General features: G+C 42.3%; 1 protein-coding gene across 1 annotated transcript in view; it reads left to right on the top strand.

Annotated features, from left to right (window-relative positions):
• The window catches only part of GATB (glutamyl-tRNA amidotransferase subunit B), an 84,719-nt gene that overhangs the window by 2,736 nt on the left and 60,538 nt on the right, over positions 1 to 21,445 (top strand). The gene's annotated exons all lie outside the window — the stretch shown is intronic.

The following is a 21,445-nucleotide window of genomic DNA, read 5'->3' as shown; positions in this document are numbered from 1 at the left end:
GAAGTGGGATGAACTAAATATTTTCTAATTTTGTTTCTAACTCAGAACATATTCATATGTGTATGAACATTCACAAACACTTCAGAGTGCCTGCTGAATACCAGACACCATGTTATGAACTGGTTCATAAAATTGAGCAAAGAACCTTACCTTTGAGGATTTCAAATACTTAGTAGGGGATATTTGTCTTATAAACAAATTAAGTTCAATTTGTACCTTTCCTGCGAGTGAAAACTATGTTGAACTGAGAATTGACAGGCTGGCATGTGCAGATATACACCTGAGTGCAGTGTGAAGGTAATTTACAGAGAATGGTTTTGGAACCCAGAAGAGGGACACTTAATTCAGTAAAAAGGAGGATGATTGTTTAAAATTAGGGTAGGGGTACATTTGGTTAAGTAAGGGTTGCTGGAAGAAGTGGTATCTGAGCTATTTGAGAAGCCAAGTAGGAGTTAGGCAGATAAATGAAGGAAGAGGAGGAGTCCAGACAGAGGAAATGCATATATCACATTATATTAGCATAGAAGACCAATAATGATTGTGGTTGTTGCAAACTAAGAAACAGTCAGTAATGGAGAAAAGAGCCAACCAGTGTATTCATTTAACAACTCATTTTTACTTGAGCCAAGGAATAACTGGGCCCAGTATACCTATCAGCAAGATTTTTAACACATATTTTTATATACTTGGCTGAATTTTGAAGGAAAGGTTGAAAAGAACAGTGTTAGTATTTGAGTTAATACATAGCTTATGGTCTGTCCAGGACTTATGGTACCAACGGGTTATAGGATTTCTTGCCCTCTTTAGAGGGAATGTAAATGCATGGTGATGATTGGGGTAGGGGTGGGAGAGTGCTATGGGTGAATTCCATACTCTCAAACATTTACCTGCAAGTGAAAGCGGAGTTGAACTGAGTATTGGCAGACATACACTTTTTTCAGTTACTACTCAGAATAGAAGATTCTGGGCAGTACCTTCAAAGTGCCTGCCTTTGGTTGTATTCAGGCATCATCTCTGTCTTGGAATTTTTTCTTTACTTGCATTTTTTTTTATCACAGATGACTCTCATCCCTGCAAACCATATCCTAAGTCACCTTTGATTTGCCATTGGGTCTCTCTGGGGAAAGATAAGTATAGCACTCTCTCTCTCTGACTTATAGTATCTTAACATGGAGAGATTTATTGTTTGTTTGAGAGGAGACAATTTTTCATTTATAAACATATGAATTCTTTTTTGGGCAGAGACTCAGGTATAGTATAAATAAAATAATATCTATTCAGACAGATAAAATGGAAGGCAATTTATCACAACACCATTTCCTTTTTTCTTCTGAGTTCAAAACATTTTTTTCTCTCCCATGGTGGTTAATTATCAAGAGACTAAGCATAATCTTGGAGTTCTTTCTCAGTTTTTCCAGCTAGGAATGTGATATCTAGTAGGGTACTTATTATAGTTCACATTTAGAAACAGATCTGTTTGCAGATAGGCACGTTTTCTGTAAATAGATTCTTCAGTTGTGCCTAAATGTGGTCGATTTTTAGAGACAATTCAAAATAGCTAAAATGCCACATGCTTCACAAGACTTCCTGTCATGCACCAAAGAAGAAGCTGCTTATCCAGTGATAAGCATACCAATAAAACAGTGAAGGGATTTAGGACGTTTGAGCCTTGAGAGCTTGGATTACATTAGTTAAATGGCACACCGAAGCTAGAAAGACAGTTGTACATGCTAGAATTTCTTTTCCTCTTGAGAGCCTACAGCATTCATGGTTTGAGTAGCCTAAACGGGTTATTCTCTCAACAGAGCTGATCTACCTCTTTTTCAGAAATGTTTCTGTCTGTCTTTAAAGGACCTATTTTAGTATATGAACAAAATTATGCCAAAACTCCCAGAATAAAACATAGACATGCAAAACATTTCAAAACCCTGTGATTTACCTCTAAATAGACTCAAAGTGTACTAGACTATTTGGAAAGTTGTCCTTTCCCGAGTCCTGTGGAGATGGTATAGTGAGACACCAATAGCCTGACTCTGCATCTGGTAGCTACTTACAACAAACCAAGAATCTGAGAGGGTGTTTCTACTTCTGAGGATTTGAGTAGAATGTTAAGTTTTTGTTTTGATCAGTTAAGCCAAGAAGTATACGTGATTCCTGATGATGTTCGAAACTGTGCCCAAGGCTCACCCTGGACCCTTCTCTTGTGCTGCTCCTCCCCCCTCTGATTGACTGCTCCTACTCACATGAGGTTTTCCTTCACTCAGCCCTGAAATGTTAGTTTCCCACACTCCATGCCTTGGCTCTCACTTCCTTTTGTTGTGACTAATCTTTTTATCCTCAAAGATCCTATCTCTTCTAGGTAACTAATCTCTGTTACTACTGCTTTACTATATATTTCTATCTGGGTGATTCATCAACATCTTAAATTCAGCGGTTACAATATTGAACCTATTATCTTTTCTCCCCAAAGTTTCACTGCTTCCTGACAAAAGAATAAGCCAACAAGAGGAAGAAATAATCTGTCAAGAAATGGATGTTAGGGTGAGAAAAATATGTATGCGTTGGTGTGTTTGAGATACACACATATATATCAAAGAAGGAGCTAATGTCAGTGGGAAAAAGATGGTTTATTCAATTGATGATTTTGGAAAAATTGGGTTAGCTATTTGGAGAAAACATTCATACTGATTTTATATATCAAAATAAAATTCAAATACATACATGTATGTAAGTTCAATGTAAAATTCAACCTAAAAATATAGAAGAATATTTATTTGTTCTTGAGATGCAAAGAAACTTTGTAAGCATAAAAACAAAGAGAAAAAATTCATCAGGCAAAATAATGGAAATTGAATAGTTATTTATCCAACAAATACTTGGTAGTAGAAATACAGGTTGCTTGAGGGACACATAGGAGAGAGTTCAACACAGACAAAAGGAATTTGCAGTATTGGCCAAATGTAAGACCAGGGAAAACAAGCGTGGTGTTCCATGTGTTGTAGCATAGAATTTGAATATGGACGTTCCAAGAGCTGAAGCTAGAGCAGAAAGCATAGTCTGTACTGTACAAAGTGTAAGTCCTGCTAAGGAGTGCAGATCCCGTCTGCAGAGAGGTGAGAAGACAGGAGAATGCAGGGGCAGAGACTCTGAAGAAGGGAGTGTTTTGAGAAGGAGGGAGAAAGTCAAATGCTGCAAAAAGGTCAAGTAGGCGAGAACTAGGAAGTGTCCAGTGGACTTATGGTTAGAGTGGTGCAGTGGTGGCTCAAGGTAGTCACTGAAATAATTGAAGACAGGAAGTAAGAGTTTAACAAGAGAGAGATTTTATTGTTGATGACTTGTAAAGCCAGGCAGGCCTTGTCCTAGAGACTGTAGGCTCTAGGGTGCAGTGCTTAGATTTTATACACAACTTTTAAGGTGTGTCATTTGCTTCTTAGACATTTCCCAAGATCCTTATCAGGCTGATTAGGTTGTTCCCCAAACAACCCAAGTTAGCATGACATAAGACTACATTTATCTGTCCATGTCCGAAAGTTGCTGACACTGATTAGCCTCTATCTCAAGGCAACCCATTTCCAAGGTCTCAGTTAGCCCCATTCCCATGACAACTCAGGCCAGCCTGACTCACACCAGTCTGAAATGGCCAGAATAGACTAACCTCACCCGCCACCCACCCTGGTCATGTGTAACTACCACCTGACCTAACGTAATAACAAGGATACCCTTTGCCAGAACAGTTTCATTGGGGCGATGGGAGAAGAAGGGAGGTGGCAATAGATTGAGAAATGGGAGGGACACAGAGGAGGAAGTGAGAGAGTATGGGCAGCTGTGTCAAGGAATTTGACCATGAAAGATAGGAAACTCCAGCAGGTAAAAGGAGGCCTGAAATTATGGAGGAAATGTATTATTCATATTTTTCTTAGTATTGGAAAGACTTGAGAACGTTTAAATGCCGATGAGTTTTAATCTCCAATAACATATATTTAAAATTTTATTAAAGAAGGCAGCGCCTATGGCTCAAAGGAGTAGGGCACTGGCCCCATATGCTGGAGGTGGTGGGTTCAAACGCAGCCCCGGCCAAAAGTGCTTTGGAAAAAAAAAAGTAAATAAAACTTAAAAATTAATTGGTTAAAAATTAAAAAAAAAATTTTATTGAAGAGGATGGATCTCGTGTTAAGTGCTCTTGTTGTAATAAAATAAATTAAAAGAAAAATGCTGACAAGAAGGAGTTAATGAAGAAGGGAGAGGCTTTTGATTAATATGCCGGACTGAACACATGCATTTTAATCCATCTCTCTCCCCTCCCCAAAGAAACCTCACTGAAATGATGGTGAAAGAATTTAAAAGTTATAAGTACACAAAAGAATCAGAGAGGAGACCAGAGCTGTGAAAGATAGAAAGATAGTAGGTGGAGGAGGGGCTGACTGAGGCCCAGGAAGAGAGACGCTGGGAAGACTGAGGGAATGGGCCCCACACAACCTGAGAAACGGGCAGGGTGTGGGAGCATCGGGCCCTGGGGAGGCCAGGGTGAGGTGGAAACACAGGCTTGAGTTGGCCCGAACACAGAGCACTTAGACCTGAGGTCCTCTCCCCCACCCTGTGCAGCTGCCCCAGCCCCACAGGCATGTATAGTCTTCAGGGAAATTCAGCAAGTGAATGATTACCCATGGGGACACCTGACAGAGCAGAAGGGCTTGATGGGGTGTCAGACAGTTCACTGACCTCCAGGACCTGCCCAGTCCTTTTCTCTACCTGGCTTCAGAAACTCAGGTGACCTGGTACATCCAGCTCTCCTCTTCTCTTTTTCTTCTGAGCAAAAATCTGCAGGAACTTCCTTGGAGATTATATGTCCATAGGGGATCGCTTGATAAAAAACGCTACTGGTTACCCTTCACTGCTAGAGTGAAGGCCATTGGTCAGCAAGCCCTGAGCATTTATACAGAACTTTCACTCCACGTTTAGTACCTCACTTTAAAATAGAATTTGACAACCAAAAATCCCCAGACATTTGAGGAACTTCTCCAGTGTGATGGAGATAATGTGCAGGGTAAAAAAAATACTTACAAAATTAAAAGCTTTTATAAATATCCGTAGAGAGCTAAGAACGTAGCTGCATCCTTGAAAACAAGAACACAATATACTATGGTTTTGTATTTTTATTTTTTTGAGACAAGAGTCTTACTCTTTCACCCTGGGTAGAGTGCTGTGGCCTCATAGCTCACAGCAACTTCAAACTCTTGGGCTCAAGTAATCCTCTCGCCTCAGCCTCCCAAGTAGCTGGGACTATAAGTGCCCATCATGATGCCTGGCTAGTTTTTTCTATTTTTAGTAGAGACAGGTCTCACTCTTGCTCAGGCTGGTCTTTAACTCTTGAGCTCAAGGGATCCTCCCACCTGTGCCTCCTGGAGTGCCATAGTACTATGTTTGTTTGTTTGTTTTTTATTGTTGGGGATTCATTGAGGGTACAAGAAACCAGATTACACTGAATGCATTTGTTAGGTAAAGTCCCTCTTACAATCGTGTCTTGCCCCCAAAAGGTGTGGCACACACCAGGACCCCACCCCCTCTGTCCTTCTCTCTGCTCTTCCTTTCTCCCACCTCTCCCTCCTCCTTGCTTTCTCTGCTCTCCTCTTTCCCCACCCCCACCATGTCATTAATTGTCTTTAATTGTCCTCAGATCAAAATTGAATACATAGGAGTCGTGCTTCTCCATTCTTGTGATGTTTTACTAAGAATAATATGTTCCACTTCCATCCAGGTTAATACAAAGGCTGTAAAGTCTCCTTTTTTTTTTTTAATGGCTGAATAGTATTTCATGGTGTACATATACTACAGTTTGTTAATCCATTCCTGTGTTGATGGGCATTTAGGCTGTTTCCACATTTTGGCGATTGTAAATTGAGCTGCAATAAGCAGTCTAGTGCAAGTGTCCTTATGGTAAAAGCTTTTTTTTTCCTTCTGGGTAGATGCTCAGTAATGGGATTGCAAGATCAAATGGGAGGTCTAGCTTGAGTCTCTTGCCCATTGATATATGAGATTGTTGGCTTTTTTCGTATGGATTAATTTGAGTTCTCTGTAGATCTTAGTTATCAAGCTTTTGTCTGATTCAAAATATGCAAGTATCCTTTCTCATTGTGTAAATGGCTGTACGGAAGCTTTTCAGTTTCATTAAGTCCCATTTGTTTATTTTTGTTGTTGAAATTGCCACGGCAATCTTCTTCATGAAGTCTTTCCCCAGGCTGATATCTTCCAGTGTTTTTCCTATACTTTCTTTGAAGATTTTTATTTCATGCCTTAAATTTAAGTCCTCTATCCATCTTGAATCAATTTTTGTGAGTGGAGAAAGGTGTGGGTCCAGTTTCAGTCTTTTACATGTGGATATCCAGTTCTCCCAGCACCATTTATTGAATAGGGAGTCTTTCCCCCAAGGTGTGTTCTTATTTGATTTATCAAAGATTAGGTGGTTGTATGATGTTAGTTTCATTTCCTGGTTTTCTATTTGATTCCAAATGTCTTTGTCACTGTTTTTATGCCAGTACCATGCTATCTTGACCACTATAGCTTTGTAGTACAGCCTAAAATCTGGTATGCTGATGCCCTTGGCTTTGTTTTTATTCGTAAGAACTGCCTTAGATTTACGTTTTTTTTTCTGGTTCCATACAAAATGCAGAATCATTTTTTCCAAGTTTTGAAAGTACAATGTTGGTATTTTAATACCAATTGAATCTGTAGATTGCTTTGGGAAGTATAGACATTTTAACAATGTTGATTCTTCCCAGCCATGAGCATGGTATGTTCTTCCATTTGTTAATATCCTCTGCTACTTCCTTTCTTAGGGTTTCATAATTTTTTTTTGTAGAGATCCTTCACCTCTTTTGTTAGGTATATTCCTAGATATTTCATTTTCTTTGACACTGTGGTGAAGGGTGTTGTGTCCATTTATTAGCCTCTCATCTTGGCTGTTATTGGCATACAGCCAATACAAAGGCTACTGACTTGTGGACATTGATTTTATATCCTGAGACATTACTGTATTTTTTGATGACTTCCAGGAGTCTTGTGGTTAAGTCTTTGGGGTTCTCTAAGTATAAGATCATATCATCAGCAAGGAGGGAGAGTTTGACCTCCTCCGCTCCCATTTGGATGCCGTTTATTTCCTTGTCTTGCCTAATTGTATTGGCTACAACTTCCACAATTATGTTGAATAGTAATGGTGACAGAGGACAACCTTGTCTGGTTCCAATTCTAAGAGGAAAACCTTTCAGTCTTACTCCATTCAGTAAAATATTAGCTGTGGGTTTATCATAGATAGCTTTGATCAGTTTCAGAAATGCCTATACTCTTCAGTGTTCTAATTAGAAAAGGATGCTGGATTTTATCAAATGCTGTTTCTGCATTTATTGAGAGGATCATACGGTCTTTGTTTTTGCTTCTGTTAATACAGCAGATAAGTTTTTGGACTTGTGTATGCATCCCTGGGATGAAACCTACTTGATCATGATATATGACTTTTGATGATAAGCTATAATCTATTGGCTAAGATTTTGTTGAGAATTTTTGCATCTATGTTCATTAGTGAAATTCTCCTTTTTAGTTGGGTCTTTTCCTGGTTTTGGTATCAGGGTGATGTTTGCTTCATAGAATGTGTTGGGGGAAGATTCCTTTCTCCTCAGTTTTTTGGAATAATTTCTGCAGTATGGGAATAAGCTCTTCCTTGAAGGTTTGATAAAATTCTGGTGTGAAGCACTCTGGACCAGGGCATTTTTTTGTTGGAAGATTTTTGTATTGTTTCTTTAATCTCAGTGCTTGAAATTGGTCTGTTCAGGAGCTCTATTTCTTCCTGGCTAAGTCTAGGGAGAGGATAGCAAACAGAATGGAAATGAGATCATAGACATTAAAATTATGGTGCCCCTTTCTACCTGCTCCCCCAAGAAGCCCCCGGAGAGTTCGAAGAGAAAGTCCAGAAAATCTTCCAGAGAGTAAAACAAATGTGCAGTGAATTGGGCTATAGAAGTAGAAAATAAGAAAATTAGAGAATCAATCCAGGAAGCTCAATATACGATCAGTGAGAGTTGCATAAAGAGAGAAGACAGATGAGAGGAAACTAGTAAACAAAATACATGGATTCATTTCCTGGAATTGAAGGACATTGTGTCTCCAAATGGAAAAGGCCTGCCAATTAGCGAGCACTAGGAATAAAAATAGTCTCACATGCAGGCATGTCATGAAATTTATGAACACCAGGGATAAAGATAAGATTCTACCGCTTACAGAAAAGAATAAAGAAGCCAGGTCACATGCAAAGGACAGGGAGTCAGAGAGATATGGGACTTCTCAGCAGCAGCACTTGAAGCTAGAAGAGAACAAAACAGTGCCATACAAATTCCTGGAGGAAAAAATCATTCTAACCTAGAATTCTGGACCCAGCTCTATCAATCTGGTATGACAATAAAATGATGATATTTTCTTTTCTTTTCTTTTTTCTTTTTTTTTTTGAGAATGATATTTTCTGATAGGCAGACTGAAAATTTTAGCCTTCTGGCCACACCTGTAATCCTAGCACTCTGAGAGGCCAAGGTACTAGCATCCCTAAAGCTCAGGAGCTTGCGACAAACCTGAACAAGAGAGAGACCCTATCTCAACTAAAAAATAGAAAAACTAGCTGAGCATTATGGTGGGTGCCTGTAGTCCCAGCTACTCAGGAGGCTGAGGCAGGAGGATCACTTGAAGCCAGGAGTTTGAGTTTTCTGCGAGCTAGGCTAGCATAGGGTGACCAGATTCTACCATCTGTAAGGCAAGATAACATGGCGGGGGGCAGGGGGGTGGCGCGGGACAGGGGATGGGTGCAGGGCAGGGCCTGACAACAAGGCAAACTTTGATAAGCAGTTCTCGATAATCACTTCTCAGCAATTATTTATTACAGTTTAACATTATAAAATTAACAAAAATAATATAAAACTCATATTCTGGTGAAATAGCCATATGGCGGCTGAAAACTGTATATTCCCTTCTTGTTCTCCAGCCCGTTCTGCATTCTTTCCAAAAATCGGGACTTTTTTAAAACGCCGTGGGACGCAGGACAAATTGTTGAAAAGCAGGACTGTCCCGCCAAAATCAGGACGTCTGGTCACCCTAGGCTAGCACCACAGCACACCAGCCTGTGTAACAGAATGAGATTATGTCTCAATTTAAAAAAAAAAAAAAAACACTTTTTTGTGGTTCCATTATCCTGTGAACCTGTTGGAGTAGTAAATATGTTCCAAGTTTCCAGCTCTACAGCAGGCCCTGAGGCCTGTGGGGAGAGGAGCGAGCTGGGCTCCAGAGTAAGGGGCTCCAGAATGAGCAACTGAGGAGCTGGGATAGCAGGCATCTAATGTTCCTGTAGAAGAGAGAGATTTTCATACAATCTGGCGTCTTTGAGAAACATGAGCAATGGGTACTAAAGAAACTGAAGCCAATGAGAAAAATGAAAGATAGTAGTTCTAGGAAAAACACAGTGTTTGTGAGAGGAAATGCAATCATAATATGCTTGATAGCTCAGGGGGAAATATATTTTAGTAATAATAATAGAAACACCAACTTCTGATTTAACGAAAAACTGGGATGTAACTTGAATAGTGGAAAATAAAAAAACTGAATTATCTTCCAAAATTGAAATTCATATTCTAAATTGACAAAGCAAGAAAAAGTTAACATAAATATGTTTTAGGAACATGGTTGACCACTGACAAGAGGACGCCTCTTTCTCCTTTTTAGGCCGCAAGCCTGAAGATTGGTTTTATTTTGTTTTGTTTCACTGGAGCAGGGGTGGGAGATGGGGTTGTTACTGACTTTGTTTTGTTTTAATTAGGCCATGAGTAAAAGATTTGGCGCTCCTAAGAGACGTAGATTATTAGTCAAAGGGGTTTTTTAACAAGGTTTCTTTTTATTTTATATACAAGATAATGTTCAGTAATAACTAGATGTTACCTGTATTGGTTTCTCAGCATTCTACTGGTAAAATTTTTTGTGTATATCTCAAAGTCCAAATAATGAACCGTCTAACCCATCTTTGCAACTCTCAACCTTACCCTAATATTAAGAAGAATAGATTCCTCCACGTTCTAGATCAGGCATCCTCAGACTATGGCCTGCAGGCCACATGTGGCCCACCTAGGACATTTATCTGGCCCGCCGGGTATTTTTGCTGCCGTTGCTGTCCTGCTTAGCAGCTAACTCGTCCCAGGGCCCACAGTCCAGCCCTCCAACAGTCTGAGGGACAGTGAACTGGTCCCCTGTTTAAAAAGTTTGAGGACCCCTGTTCTAGATGCAACCATTCTCAAGCTTCTGTGTGTGATGGGTGTCTCTCCTTCCCTGAGGGTAAAGTGATCTGCAATTCTTTTTTCTACTTGACTTTATGGTAGAACATTACTCAGCTAATCCCAGAATGGCACTTAGGGCATATTTTATTTTTGAATAGAAATACAAGAAAGTAGCAAGCCTGGGTCAGTTCTTATGATAGAGTAAGATATAAACACGTCACAGAACGTCTCATATTGTTATTCTCACACTGTGCTTCTGACATCAGTTATCTCTTGGGAACGGAATGGGCCAAGTCTTATGGCTCCAGGTTTTAAAAACAAGTACAGAATGTCATTGTGATAGTTTGTTAAGTCTGTCCTTTTCCCAGATTAAGGAAGGATTGTAACATGGAAGATGGCCAGCGGCTTTGCCCAGAGGTGATGGATTTTCCAAAGGTTCCCTGGCATAACATATGATATAAAAATAGGAAGGTAAATGCCAGACAAGACGGCTCACAGATCTGAAGGTGGGTGCTGCCCTGGACAAGACCAGACATAGGAAGGGGCGGGGAGGGGTGGGGACCTGCTATTTTGCTGCTTTTCATTAGCAATTATTTTAAAATTCATGCCTATAATATTTTGTTCAAAAAAGTCAAAGGTGAGCTAAAGGGAATAAATATATAAGGGAGGGGGAATCACTGCTAGAATAAGGCTCCTGAGAAAGCAGGAGATGTCTGTTGGGCACATGGAAAACATTCTTTCTCGCGCTGTAACCCTCAGGGAAGGTGTGACCCTCCTCCCCTGAGTGCAGGTGCGTTCTGAGGTTTGTCGTGGAAGGCTGGGGAAGCGCCTACCTGATTTCTTCTCCTTTTCTAGCAAACACTGTTTGTCACAGCTCGCTCGCTCTCCTTTCTGGTGCCTTCCTGTGTTAGTATCTTTTATGTTCTGGGTCTGCGGATGATGAGCTCCCTCGGTCTCTGTGCACCTCCAGCTGTTTCTGCTTCTCTCTCACTCTGGAATGATAGCGGAGAATTCTAAGTTGGCATTTATTTCCCCTCAGCGCTTTGAAGACGTTATTTCATTGCCCTCAGGCATCTATTATTGCTGATGAGACGCCTGCATCCTTTGTAGGTAATCTGTTTTCTCTCTCTGATAGCTTTAGCCAGGATGTGTCCAGGTATGGATTTGTTTTTATTTATTCTGCCCCGCGCTCAGTGTGATTTTTAACTTAAGGGCCATAGCCTGGACGATGGTGGTACCTCCAGGGGGATGACTTTCTGGTGGCCTCTGCCAGGGCCCACTGGGCTTTACTGGATGCACCAGGCTCCATGTTAATTTCTCAGTCCCCAGCTGCCACACCACTTAGGTAGTACGAGTGTCAGGCCCCATACCTAAGCCAGATACAGGGTCGGGGGCTCTGATTTCTCAAGACTCCTTTCCACCCATGGCCTGAGGTGGGGTCCATCTTCCCTATCCACTCCTCCAGGGGGTGGCAGACTTCCTCACTGAACCGGGGTTTTTTGGCTCACAGCTTATGCAAGGAGCTATCCCAGCTCCCTCCCTCCCCACATAAGCTCATAGCCTTGACTTTTGCTTCTGAGGGGCTTTATATGACCGACATATGGGGTCCCTTCAACCCGTTTGACAGTCATGAGAGCAGTACAAGTGTCTCACATGTCCGTGGTGCTTGTTGGGCAGCAGGTGCCACGCTGGGCACTTTCCACGTGCAGCTTATTCTGACTTCGTAACAGCTCTAGGCGGCAGTTGCTGTCACTGTCATAATTAGAAAGAAAACAGAGAAGCCAGATTCGAGCCCAGAGTGTGGCTTCCAAGGTCAGGCTCTTCACCCCTTTGCTGCCCTGTCTCCTGTGGTTCCCCCAGGGTGCCAGGTGGTGGTAGGTTCCCACGACTGCTGTGGCCGTGGGGGCTTTTCTTTTTGCTTTGGGCTTGGCTCTGTGTGTGTCTGCACACGTATACATGGACGTGTGCACAGACACAGTTTGTTCGTGAGTCCACTTTGTTTCTGTGCCGTCTCCCTGCCCCTTCCCCGGCGCGTCTGCACCCCACCTCTGCTCAGGCCGCTGCCTGGCCCTGTGGTCACACTGCTCCCTCCGCCTTCTCCTTAGTGACCCTTCTCAGTGGTTTTAGGACCACAGGTATTTTGTCTTCTTTTGCCTTAGTTTTAGCATTTTATAGTATCTCATCATAAATCTTCAGACTGAAAAGGTCATTCAGCTCATTCTGCTGCTTACAGGCAGGATTACAGCGGCACTAAGAACAGCATTCTTTGTTTTTATTAGTGGGGATTCAGCCGCACTCATTCCTTTGATCTAGTAAAACCCCTTACTGTGGTGCAAGATCTTCCTTGATTTATTAAGTCATCATTCTCCAGTAACAGAGCATCCTAGGTTGTTTGCTTAAAGTTAGTTATTTCCTATTTATCCATGTCATCCCTATTTCTCTGCTTATAATGCTTTGTATATGGATGTGAAATGGGAAAAGAATAGGAAAGAAAATATATGTGTTAGATAAAATGTCAGGGGATTTACAAGTCCTATTTGTTTCATAATTGGCCAAATGTTTCCAGGGAGGGTGAGACTGCAGCAGAGCATCAAGTTGTCCTGAAATGTCCAGACCTGCGTGTTTTCTCTCTCTCTCTCTCTCTCTCTCTCACACACACACACACACAACATTCACTCTTTGTGTCTGGAAATGCTTGTCCCCTTCTGGTATCAGTCCTTATGTAGGAGAAAGCAGACAGAGGACACTGCTGGCTCTGCTGTTGCTGCCTGGTGGGGAGGGACACTCAGCATGGCCCGGGAGATGGCTTCTCCTGATCATCAGGCTGCGCTGCATTAGATTAGTGAGAAGCAGGTGGCTCTCCTCCGTCTTGCTCCTCTGAAAGCTCTTATCTGTACAGACATAGAATTCCCTAGCAACTGTGACTGTCTCCTGTTTCTAGAACTGGAAAGAAGATTATAGAAGCTGTTTTTCACACATATATGCAAGAACATTCGCTTCTTTTCTCAGGATCAGCCTGTCTAAAAAAAGTATTTGGGGCTTTCCATATCAAAGGTGTTTAGAACCGGCCTTGGCAGCTATGCAATGAAAACTGGAGCCGTTGTTTACCACATTTTACAAACCTTTTTTTTATTCACAATAGAACATACTATTATTAGCAAGAAGAGAAGGGGAATGGAGATGGGAATAAATAGGATATGAATAAATAGGACGTGATGCCTGCCCTCTGGGAACTCGCAAGCCGTGCAGATACTGCGCTGTGCGCTGGAGATTCGGTCTTAGACACATGTACGCAGATTGCACCAGAAGGGGACTTGTCTCCCTGAAGAGATGACAGTGTGAATGCTTCTGTGAAATACTTACAGACCAATTTATTTTTTAAATTTCTTATGACAGGTTTATTTAAAGCTAGATAAATCTGCAATATTGTAGTTCTGTGAACACAGCAGATATTAGTAATCAGTTATGTTTTGAAGGACCTAACAAATTTAGAAATATTTGACTAGTCTAGAAAGCATCAGACTGAAATGCCTTCCTGACCCTGAATTCTTTCTATTTTAATTTTTACTTTGTTTATTTATTCTTTGTGACCCTTAATTCTAAATGTAATTACAAAGTTATCTTTAATTCAGAACCTAGAAATGAAATTCAAGAAAACGTCATTAGAGGAAAGAGTTTAAAATGCATACATTTGTCATCAGATCTATATTCATCTCTCTGTCCACGCTTAGATGATGTTTAGTTGACTAAGAAGACAAAATGCGACAGTTTTCTATTAATTTTTTTTTCCATTTCAGTGATTTGCTGTAATGTAATCTGCAGGATGTATAATTACATTGTGTTCTCAGACTTGATTCTTGCCTGTCACTCTCCTAGTCACGTTCATAGTTTTCCTTCTCTCCCCAACAAAGAGTTCAGCTTTTCAGGGGGGAGGTGTTTTGCCCTTTGACCCTTGCCCCTCTAAAAGAGGTGTGTCTGTGAGCTCATACCCACAGATGAACTTTCAGCTCCAACCCTCTCCTTACGGTCCGGACTTGCCTTACAATGTCGTTAACGGGATGTGTCCTGTGAACTCAGATGACTCCTGACGATGATGGGCGTTCACATTCAGCAGCAGCATGATCTCACCGCCCTTCTGTGTGGGGAAGCCGTTGACTCCTTCCTTGCCACAGTCTTTCTAACTTTCAGTGCATTCATGAAAGCCTCTCTTTTTACAACCATTTTCGCTTCTCCCACCTTTCTGCCAGTTTTGCAGGCAGTATTCCCACATGAAATCTAAGGGTATTAATAATAATGCTTCTACTTTCTGTCAGTATCTGTTTGTTTCATACACTTGATTGGCCATTTTTTTAATTCATGTTGCTTATAGAGATTTCTGAGTTTTATTAAAGTTCTAGAAAGTAGCTCCTGGATCTTTCTTAGGCCTCTTGCCAGTGCCTTGCATAGAACACGTGGCATACACCCCGGAAAAGATATTTTGCCGCATACTTGCACTCACACACGTGTGTACATACTCCAGGAGTTCATGTGAAAGAATTTTCCAGGTGTCTAAAACCCCTTTGATATGTTTCAACCTCTTTATGGAAATCTTTCCTTCTGGCTTTTAAATAGGGTATATTGAACATGAAGTACTGTACTTTGCTGTGTAAAGTGTACGTCTGTGTATAACCCATGTTTTGACCCAAACTTTCAGGAAAATACCCCTTAAGAAAGTGGCCAGCTATCGGATGGGAGAGACACAGCTGGAGGGTGCTAAGGCTCCCTGGGTAAACATGCAGATCGCACTGCCCTCCCATAACCACCCACTCTGTGAAAGCTGCTCCTCCCCTCTGTCCAAGGACCCCTTCTTTCCTCACTATGTCAGGGGCCACAGCCAAGATGGCAGGGTATGTGGCCAGTGAGACAGGAATTTCTGAGGTCACTCACTCCATGGGCAGCCAGGCGAGTCCATAAGGCCTGCCCAGGACTCTTGGTCCCCTCCATGTGGCCAGGCCTCAGGCCTTGGCCCTCATGATCCCACTTGGCCGTGGCCCACCTTGCCAGCCCCACCACTGCCCCCTATCCTGATCACAGCATTTGGCAGAGGCCACTCCAGCCCACTCCCACAGGATACCAGATCCTCCTGGACTGGAAACCGCACACTTGGCAGGTGCAGGCAGGAGAGCGCAGCAGCTGTGGGAGGCCCGCTGGGCTCCCCTACTCCCAAGTCACGCTAACCATGTATAATTCACATCCTTCCTTTTGCCTTCAAAAATTGGGCAAAAATATACACAGTATACATAGCAAAGTATGGCACCCTTTTTGTTGATTACTCAAAGTTATCAGTGACACCAATAGTGCCCTCCAGGGCAATTGAGGTGCATAAAGCTATCTGATCCTACAGTAAAGGTCTAAAGGTACTATCGTTTTTAGGTTTCGTATTACAGTCTGTACTTGCTTTTATAGACTTTTGCCCCTCACCCTCTTTTGAAGCTACTGTCAGTATATTTGACTACGAATCCCTCCCTGCTCATTTTTCACTTCTCAATTATTATTTCTGATCTGCAGTAGCTTGGAACGTCAGATTATCACGTCTGTTAGTATAAATAAGAGCAAGACTCAGAGTAGAGACTTGTCCTACAAAATAAAGTACCTGGATGTTATGAAAGCTGTTTAGCATCAGGAAGCTATTAACCTATAAGTCTAGAAGAGGAGGAGATTCTGGAAATCCTCACTTCAGGCCTTTTAATTTAGAGACGAGAGAACTGCAATTGTGACGTGCCCATGATCACACAGTTTCTTAACAGCCTACCCAGATTAGAACCTAAGCTTCTTGTTCCCAATTTAATAGTCAGCTTCTACTGTAGGAGTTGCTAGGAGTCTGATTTAGTAGGTGGCTGCTCTTCTGCAAGTGTCGTATATGTGTCAGCAGACATCTCCAAACGTTAACCCTGTTAACAGCTTCATATGTCATGTGTTTATAGATGTGTGCCCACGTGCTCATGAACATACAGGGGCTGTGGTGTGACTGCACCACATTGATGCTGATTGTATGCACTGTGTATCATGAGATCTGAACCTAGGGAGAGAGAAGAGAGTAGAGTGCGAGGTCAGAAGAAGAAATGGGAAAGGAGCGCCAACCCAGCACCCAGTTCAGTGCCCCATGCACGAGCTTCCCCAGACGCACCAGTAAGAGAGCAGCTCTGACTGGGCAGCTCTCAGCGGCACGTACCACCAGGCAGACCGCGGTCATAAGGGAATATTCTTTCAGGATCTTTTCTCCCCACTTCCTTCTGGGTAGTTTTCTCTACACTCTTTCCTGGGTCACTAATTCTCCCTTTTTTGTATCTGTTCCTTAATATACCCATCGAGTGTTTTATTTCACTGATGGTATCTTTCACTTGTAGAAATTCCATTTTTCTCCTTTAAATCTCTCTTATCTTTTTGAAAGCATCATGTTCCCTGTCCACATATTCAGTCCTTCATTTCTTTAATAATTTTGTCTGCTTATTTTATAGTCTGTGTTCAGTAATTCTGTTACTTGAAGTTCTTGGGTGATCTTGTTCTGCTTTTTGTCTGCAGAGTCTGGCTAATGGTAGATGATTTTCCTGTACGTTTTGTGATTTTGGAGTATGAAGTCGTGTTTGACGGAGCCTCATTAGTGGGAGTCGTGTTGAGAGTGAGGCCCTCCGGAGAGCTTTTGCATGGTGCTCCAGGTCTAAGCCAGAGCCATTTTTCGTGTTTATCAGTTAGCTTGAGAGTTCCTGGACCACAGCATTAGTAAATTTGGCCCTCAGCCTGTCTGAGAGCAGACTATCAATTCTTAGGGCAGACTATTTTTTTCCCCCTTAAACCTGAAGTCTGGGTTGAAACTTTAGTAAGGCTGAAAGCTTACAAGAGGGAACAGGGGTGTAACCGTGTAGCTGGGGCTGCGCCAAGGCTGTGAATAAGGGTGACTCAGAGACTCAGAATGGGGAGGAAGGGCATCTTTAAACCTCTCTCTGGCTCCCTGTCCCTCTGCCGCCCAGATACCCCTCCCTTCTCCGTGCAGTTCTCTGCTGCTTTGTGTGCACCGTGGTTGTTCAGTGCCGTTGAGGCTGAGATCAGTGCACATCTGCACTAATGTCTGTCCTTCTGTCACAGATGTGAATTGAGTGACTGAGCTCTTTCCACATTCCCCAGATGTGCAAGGACACACTCTCTCACCTGTTGCCTTTAAAGGTTATGATTTTTCAAAAGGAAGCTGATCCTTAATAAATCATTCCCTTATCTTCGTGTAGAAATGATGATGCCATCTCATTCTTCTCAAGGAACAACACAAGGCAATGTGGTAAAATTGAGGGGAGCAGCCGGCTCTCGCTGGAGGAAGCAGTGAGGAAATGCAGGTTCATTTTCCTCTCCATCCCAGCCTGGGGAACCTGGTCTCCTCCCCAGGAGAACCTCCCAGGTCCCCAGAGCATCTCTCCGACTCAGCTGCGTCTCTCAGAAACTCTGCGCTCCTGGTAGCATGTTCCTTCCCCAGAGGCTCCTGACCCCAAATCCTCCGGTGTGTTTGGAAAGGGCTTTTCGCTCACTTCCCCATCCCTGTATCGGTTTGTTTTCCTCAAAAAAATATGCACTTAATGAAATAGACAGCATAATAATAAGCCCTTCATAGGGAAGCTAGTGCTGTACTTAGAACATTTCCCTGCTCAAAGTGAATTTTATACGCTGCCACACCAAAAACAGAAGCAGCCCCTTATCCGAGGCTTTATCTTCCGTGGTTTCAGTTACCCACAGTACCTACCGGACAGTAAGATATTTTGAGAGAGGCCATATTCACATAACTTTTATTATAATGCATTGTTTTAATTATTTTATCAGTGGTTATTCTTGGTACTCTCTTTGTAGAATTTATAAATTAAACTATCATGGGTACGTGTGTACAGGGAGGAATGGTGATAGGGTTTGGGGCTATCACGGTTTCAGGCATCCACCTGTTGTGTTCAGGGGCCTTGGAACACATCCTGCATGGATAAGGGGGGACTGCTGTACTAGAAAGGGAGGTGGGAGTGTGGAGAAAATCAAATAGAAGAACACTACCCAAGATCCCCGTGAGTACAAAAGCTAAGGGGCCTTTTGGTGATATAAATATGTAGTAGTTAAAAAAAAGCAAAAACCTGGCAGTGTTCTGTGACATTGTTTTTGTCTCTGCCATTTAGGTAGTTCCTACAGGCTTTGTCCCGGTGATTTATATTAGGAGGCTATAATAAAAATGCAGCCTGAAATCATGCAGCTGGGTAGCATTCATTTTTCTTCCACGGTTGGCTCTAAAACTTAACAAATTACAGAAAACCTGGAAAAGCTCTTTTCCTCACAAGAAATGCATGTCTGGCCGTGGCACCTGCCCTTTGGGGTTCTTTCTGCTTCTTGGCATCCTTGGTGATGTTGTGGGGATTTCTAGAGGGGTTTTATGAGTATAGCTGTGGCATAATGACATTTGATAACAGCGGACCTCTGATACATTGGTGGTCCCATAACATTCTAATGGAGTTGAAAAATTCCCATAGTCTGTTGACATCATGGCCATCGTGTTGTCAGAGCAACAACACATTACCTTGTCTATGTGTAGATATGTTCATATACACAAATACCTGCTGTGTGTACCAGCTGCCGACAGTATTCCGTATGGTACCATGCTGTAGAGGTGTGCAACCTTAGAATATTCACATAATGATAGGATTGTCTCGTGATGCGTTTCTCAGAGTATACACGTTTGCCTGTCATTAAGCAATGCATGACTATCCTAGAAAAGAGTTTCAAAGGAGGTATTGTGCAGTTTTAGGGGGTCAAGACAAATAAGAACTCTTCTCTTGAATCAGAACCAATTGAAAAGTCAGCATAGAAGTCGGGCAGATGGAACATACCAGCTTTATTACTGATACTACCAAGTTAAAAAATGCAACTTGGTATGTAGCCAAATGGCTTTTAGTACTTTCTGCCTACATTGAACTCAGCTCTCTGAGACTGTGGGAGAAGAACTTCTCCACTTGTAGGAGAAGAACCTGCTTCTGCAGAAAGCTTATCACGTGGTCAGAGTCGACCAGACTGTCTCATCTCTGGGGCCACACTGATCAGAAAGAACTCAGGGAGGCTTTGTGCTGATGAGTTATACTGGAAGCTTATAGCAGAAATGGTCAGCCAGAAGGGCCAACCCACATGTACTTGGTTCCCAAAGTCACTTGTCAGAAAAGCCATTCCTCTTTGGAGGATAAGAGAGTATGGAGCAGAAAGTCCTGCCACATGGGAATGTGGGGGCTGGGGATGGATGTTGCCTGAATTCCGCCCTCAAAAGCAGGAAGCCAGATTTACATCATGTCTGGAAGTAGAATTGAGACATTCTTTCTGATTGGGTCCTGCAGAATTCTTTGTCTACACCACGATTATATGCCCTTGTCATCTACTTGATCTTTTTTGTATGTGTTTTCAGCTTCTCGTTTAATATTGGAGGAGGAGGGGAGAATTGGCTATCTTCTACACTGCAGCATCTTGGGGATTTTTTTTCCTTAGCTCTCTTTAAAATCTTGGATAAGTTACGAAGTGACTTTGCCATTGGCATCCCGGAGGAGACAAGTGTAGGCTTGGTGATTCTGGCATAGGTAGGCAGTCAGGCCAGGCTCCTCTACAGAGCATCCTGTTCCTCGTGGCAGAGGGTTCTTGCTCGTGAGCCTTTGTGTTTCCCAGCCTTCCATCATGGGGGTGCATCACTGTAATAAGGACTGGAGCCGGGGCAGGGAGAATAAGTGGAAATCAAAATACATTAGTGTTCTCAGGAGCCTTAAAATACCCTATTCCAAATTTTGATTCATGAATCTCCTTTCACAAGTATAGAAGCAAGAAGCATAATCAATCAGGGGCCTTTGTCACGCTCTGCAGCTTTCTTAGGAGATGCAGACAGGCAATAATCTGTCAATAGCATTTTGAATTTCCAGGGGATTAGCCAACTCACAGGCCACCCTGGTGAGCAAGGCCAGGGGCTCCAACCCCAGTTGATAGGAAAGGAAACTGTGGGCCTAAGTGACCTCCCAGGGAGGTCAGGAACCAGCTAAAATTAGAAGTGAGAATCGCCTCATTCCCATTCTTAGCATAAAGCCCCAGACTAAGTTCCCTTCTGCAACGTTTGCTAATTGTTCATTTCTAACAAAACATAGCAGGAGATTTTTCTTTTAGAGCTGGTTGTTAACATCTAAGATGCCTGTAGTCACTCATAACCTTTGTTTACTTAGCTAGCTAGCTGTCTTATCTACCTCACTTCCTATTCTCTTCCATTTTCACATCTATGCAGAGTCGTTAATGTGTATGAAAGCGCTTCCTAAACTCTCAAATGGCATGTACATCTTATTGGTATTATCATAATACTGAGATTTTTAACTTTGCACAGATACAACACAGGTAATTCCATTTCATAGGGGCCAACAGAGGGGGGCTGGGAGAGGGGCGGTACACGGTTACGTAACACTTTCCTGAAATAGCTTAAGATGGCGTGCGTTCACAGCAGCATGAGTGACAATTAGTATGAAGTTTTCCGCCATTGATGTGTTTCAGAGAAGCAGAGATTGGGAAATGTACATGTACATGACCTAGCGAGGCAACAGGAAGAAAGCAATCATAGAAAGTAAGATGCGCGTCCAGCTTTGGGGGACGCTAAAAGTCTTTTCAACCAGAAAATATATAATTGGGGAAAATTAATTTTCTACCAGGTAAAAGAAGAATTTTTTTTTCATATCTATGGTTATACACACACACGCACACACCAGAGTGTCTGTTTGCAGGATTATATACTTCCCTATAGATACTGCAGAATTCTCTGTTAACAGATTTGGCTTGCCCCATACTGCATTACATACAAATTAGCTTTAATATGTCACATAACGTAATTGAATCTGTGGCACAGGAAAGTTTAGACAGACTTCATATATAGAACGTTTTCTTTCTACAACCGCTTTTCATCAACAGTAAATGCAAGCTTCCGGCTCAGGTGCGGTCTGAAGTTAGCATCAGCTTCCCCAGCTCTTGTCTCCTTTAGCGCTCCACCCCCCCCCCACCCTGTCTCTTTGTAGTTAATATACTCCTTGAGTTTTGTGTGGGAAGCAGCATCTTACCCAGGTGGGAGAGTTACCTAGCCTTTC

Source organism: Otolemur garnettii, unplaced genomic scaffold (genome assembly GCF_000181295.1).
Source record: "Otolemur garnettii isolate 467f Iridium unplaced genomic scaffold, OtoGar3 scaffold00041, whole genome shotgun sequence".
In the NCBI taxonomy this organism is placed as follows: Eukaryota; Metazoa; Chordata; class Mammalia; order Primates; family Galagidae; genus Otolemur; species Otolemur garnettii.
The sequence above is the reverse complement of the archived record's forward strand: the minus strand, read 5'-3'. Positions and strand labels throughout refer to the sequence as shown.